At 46.3% G+C, this 4,743-nt stretch overlaps 1 pseudogene across 1 annotated transcript; it reads left to right on the forward strand.

Moving 5' to 3' along the window:
• Positions 1-1,855: 1,855 nt before the first annotated feature.
• On the forward strand, positions 1,856-4,304 carry LOC306922169 (up-regulator of cell proliferation-like; annotated as a pseudogene). The gene has a single exon. The product of its transcript is annotated as an up-regulator of cell proliferation-like (transcript).
• Positions 4,305-4,743: the final 439 nt, after the last annotated feature.

The following is a 4,743-nucleotide window of genomic DNA, read 5'->3' on the forward strand; positions in this document are numbered from 1 at the left end:
TAACAGGAGTCTCCATGTCTGTCCAGCTATTTATTAAACAGAAAATGCATTTTAACCCATTTTGACCTGAGATCAGATTCTAAAAATGTCTTCTACATCCTGACAGTTTTCTGAAAAAGCTGTTTCTATGTCAGTCGTTTTTCGATTTTTCAAAAATAGCAGACCTACAAGCTCGTACAGATCTGCTATTTTTCAATAGCTAAAGCATAACATAATGCTAACACCAAAAGGGGTTCCCGCCCAGAATGGGTTAAGAAACTGAAACTGGGATATCGATTTTATCCAATCAGGATAGAGATTAAACAAGCAGACAAAATTGGAACTGGAACACTATAAAATTAAGCTCATATACAGTATATAGCTACTGTACTCTCTCCTGATTGGCTGAAATGTTGTCAACTACCTGAAAATGTTATGTATTTTCTGTTTATAAAATAAAATAGAGAGAGAGACAGGGAGACCCCCGTTACTGAACCAACACCATTGATTTGACCCTTTAACAAAAACATTTTGTTTTAACCAAAATACATCACTTACTCTACCTTCAAAGTTGGCAGAAAGTATTTCTTCAGCGTGGACACACAGGAGGACGATGACACGTTGAGTGCATGGGTCAACGCAACCGTATTCACAGGTAATATATCACTTCCTGAGGCCTCATTCACATTGATACGTACTGTATCAAACACCGATCAAACAGATGTTTGGTAATTTCTTTGTTTTTTTAGGCCACCACAATGCTTTTCCAATGGGAGTCACATGGTTTGACCGAACCTTTTTTTTGGTTAAAAGAAAAGGGGTTTGGCGTGCCTTGATGCCGTCGTAATGACAGTTTTGTTTCACTTGCTGAAAATAGCCTATAAAATAGCTATTTTCAGCATGCAACCAAGTGTAAAATGACTTACTGGATCTCTTGTCCACTAGTCCCTTCCTAACAGTTTAGTCTAGTTTTTATTTGTTGACGAAATCGTCAGTACATTTAGTCTTAGTTTTAGTCATCATAGCTTAGTTTTCATGTAGTTTCCATTTTGTTTGTCAGTGGAAAAAAGTAGCCGGACGAAAAATGTTCGTCTTAGTTTTAGTCGACGAAAACAACACTGGCTCGTTATCAATACAAATTAACGAGCTCCTTCCCTACTCAACGCTACATTATTCTCACGACCGACAAAATGATGTCCTTTTGTTTAAAGCGGTGCCAGTGCCCAGGAACCTGACCGTCGAGCATTCAGACGCCAACTCCATTTCCCTCAAGTGGACCAGAGGAGACGCCATGGAGCAGATTGGACATCAGTTCCTCATCACCGTCAGGAGTCCGGGGAGAGAGCCGCTGTCGATACACACCCAAGACCGCTTCAAGATCTTCTCCGACTTGGAACCCGACACGGAGTACAGCATCTCCGTCTCCACCGTTCTGACCAATCAGAGGCGCAGCGAGACCGCCACCACGACCATCCGTACAAGTAAGCAGTGGTGGGAAAATGTACTCCCTTGTTTTACTTAAGTAGAAGTATCAATACTGCAATGTAAATGTACTCCGTTACAAGTACTAGTCCGGAATTCAAAATGTACTTGAGTAAAAGTGCAAACGTATTGGCATCAAAATGTCCTTGCCAGTACTCATTGTGCAGAATGTCCCATTTAAAGTGTCAAATGTATAATAATCTTTTGAAAATAGGAGATATACAAACTCACATTGTAAGCTTGTAGATCGGCTATTTTCAAACTGCCGAAATGTGCTTTTACTAACCTTGACTAAAACTTGACTATGAATAGGCCTTAATACAGTAACTGTGAAAAGTGCATTATTTTAACATACTGTGGTACTTTTGTTTGTTGATTCACAGAACCCTGCCTCATGGAGGTCTCATCCAAGATCGGACTCGACGACCAATACGAAAACAAGCTCACGCTGAGCACCGTCCTGGAGATCGACCGAAACGACATATCAGGCCAGAAAACGGACAAAATGGAATCACTGCCAGGTGCCTTTTTAAAGAAACTCATGATGGCCAATGCGAACGCTAGGTGTGTCAGCTTAGCATCTAGTGATGCTGACAACAGCAGTAGCGATGCTGGTAGTGACAGCTACAACGCCATTAATCCCCTAGACCTGACGACAGCTGTGTTTCTGTGTTCAGACGCTTTACTCCAGCAGGCATTAGTCCAGAAAATGTCCCTCTGTCAATTTGCCATTCCGCTCTTACTGCCCGACCACGAGACGAGAGAAATCACGATGATGCTGTGGTCCATGCGGGACATAGTGAGGAAGTTCAGTCCTTCTTATCATGCATTCACAAAGTCCTTCGTCGAGGAGAGACTCGTGCTCTCTCAAGTGCCTTTGGTGTCCTTTGGCAAGGGAAAAGCAAATTCTCCAAGTCTTTGATATTGAACAAACTCCTCAGTAACCCGAAACAGCACCATGACACATTTTGCCATCGCAACATGACGTGCTGCGATATTCCTAGAAGGATTTCCGATGGCCTAGTTGAGATGGCCTGGTACCTGCCTTGTGGGAACAGGAACGTAGACCGGTTCACTGATCCTGTGGCCGTAGCAAACCTCAGAGGAGACATCAGGGTCTTTGACAAACAGTTCTCCTTTCTCTGTCAGACATCGGCAGCCGTTTACATTTTCTGCGATGACACACAGAACATCAAGATGTTGGAAGGAATCGACATGAAGGCGGAGGTCTTCTTGGTCACCACCAGTTCGCAGGGCAAGTTCTTCACTCTGAAAAAGATGGCAACAAAACCGAGCTTGAAGACAACTACGGTGAGCCAAAAGAAGAGGTCTGAAGAAGACTTGGTGAAAGTCCTCCAGACTTCAGTAGCGACGATGCTAGAAACTTGTCCTAGCAAAATCTCAGTGGAGAACATGGCAAAATCAGCTCGTCGTTCTGGGATCCTTGTCGACGAGGACGGCGAGGAGTGTCAGAGTGCCAGAAAGAACGCAGGCAAAATCACCAGGACCATAACGACGGTGGCAGAGTTCAAGAGCAAACAGCTGCTATCCCAGGGATCCGTCTGGAAAGGACTCTCCTGGTTGGAGAAAGAGAGTTACAGACTGCGAAAAGCTTGCCGGCAAAACGTCGAGCACTACAGGAGCTACTTGAAAACACAGGAGAAAGAGCTCAGACGGAAACAAGAGAGACTGGGGAAGAGCCCTCCGATGGCGGACTTCCTTCACGGGGTGGTAACTTCAGAGGCGCAGCGATCCCATTTCCTCCGATGGTTGGAAATGGATCTAGAGAACCTGTCCCGGCAGGACCTGTCGGGTTTGAGGGATCAGTACGCAGATCTCCGCCGGAAATCTCCCCAAGCAAAAGAAAGGATAGCGGAGATTGATATGAACATCTCCGACTGTTGTTTGGGCCTGGAGCACTTTTTTCGCGAGTGTGGGCAGCTATATAAATATACGTCCTATCTGCCAGAGTACAGCCAGCAAAGAAAAGTCATGGAACACCTCCCTGCACACTGCGCTCAGATGCTACTGGACGGTTTCCCCGTCGAGCTGTTCGACGGAGACGCGTCGAACATCCCGATGAAATGGATCACCGACGTACTCGCCGAGCTTCACAACGTCATGCATTCCAAGAGCAACGTCAAGGTCGTCACAATCCTGGGAGCTGAAAACGTGGGGAAATCAACCCTCCTCAACACCATGTTTGGTCTCAGGTTCAGCGTCGGCGGTGGGAGATGCACCCGAGGTGCTTACCTCCAACTGATTGGTGTCGGCGAAGACGTCAGGAATGAATTAGCGACTGCCTCATGGTGATCGACACCGAGGGCCTGAAACCACATCAGATGAATCAAGACGACGACAGCCACGAACGGGACAAGGACGTCGCAACGCTCGCCGTGGGCCTCAGTGACGTCGTGATCGTCAACATTTCGGAGGACAGCGCTGCGGAGATTAAAGACGTCTTGGAGATTGTGGTTCAGGCTTTCGTCAGAATGCACGACACGGGCAAAATAAGGCCGGTGTGCCATTTTGTGCACACACACAAGTCAGACGTGCCCACTCGTGAGAGGAAAGAGAGAGAGACACAGTTGTCTGCGCAGTTGGAACAGATGATCGCAACGGCGTCCGGGGCAGAAAGGAAGCACAAGATCACAAAGATCTCAGACGTGATTGAGTATGATCCGGATGCAAACAATTGGTACCTGCCGACACTTTGGCGCGGTACTCCACCGATGGCCCCGTTGAGTGTCACTTTGGCGCGGTACTCCACCGATGGCCCCGTTGAGTGTCAGCTACAGCCAAACCGCCTATGCTCTCAAAAAGAAATTGATGCGAGACATTAAACTACACCAGGAAATATACGATTTGACAGATTTCATCAAAAGCGCACAAACCTTATGGAAGACTAATGTATGAAGAGAGGCCATGCGGGCACCAACATCAGTAGTTTATTCCGCAATCTGCCCATTCCATATGTTTATGTTGCAAGTGGATATTTTTGGCAAAGGACGGCACTGGAGGAAAGGCCATGGGGTTACCATAGGGTTTATTCTCAGGAAGGTGCATAGTAATTTCCAGAGAGATCAACATCCGGTCGAGAGCACGCACGCACGCACGCACGCACGCACACACACACACACACACACACACACACACACACACACACACACACACACACACTATTTTGTCGACACAACATCCGGTCGCGGTGTTTTGGATCTTCAAAATAAGGGTTGAACGGGGGATATCCTGGCATATTATAGTAATCATTCTTTAATTAAT

Source organism: Electrona antarctica (genome assembly GCF_951216825.1).
Source record: "Electrona antarctica genome assembly, chromosome: 4".
Lineage (NCBI taxonomy): Eukaryota > Metazoa > Chordata > Actinopteri > Myctophiformes > Myctophidae > Electrona > Electrona antarctica.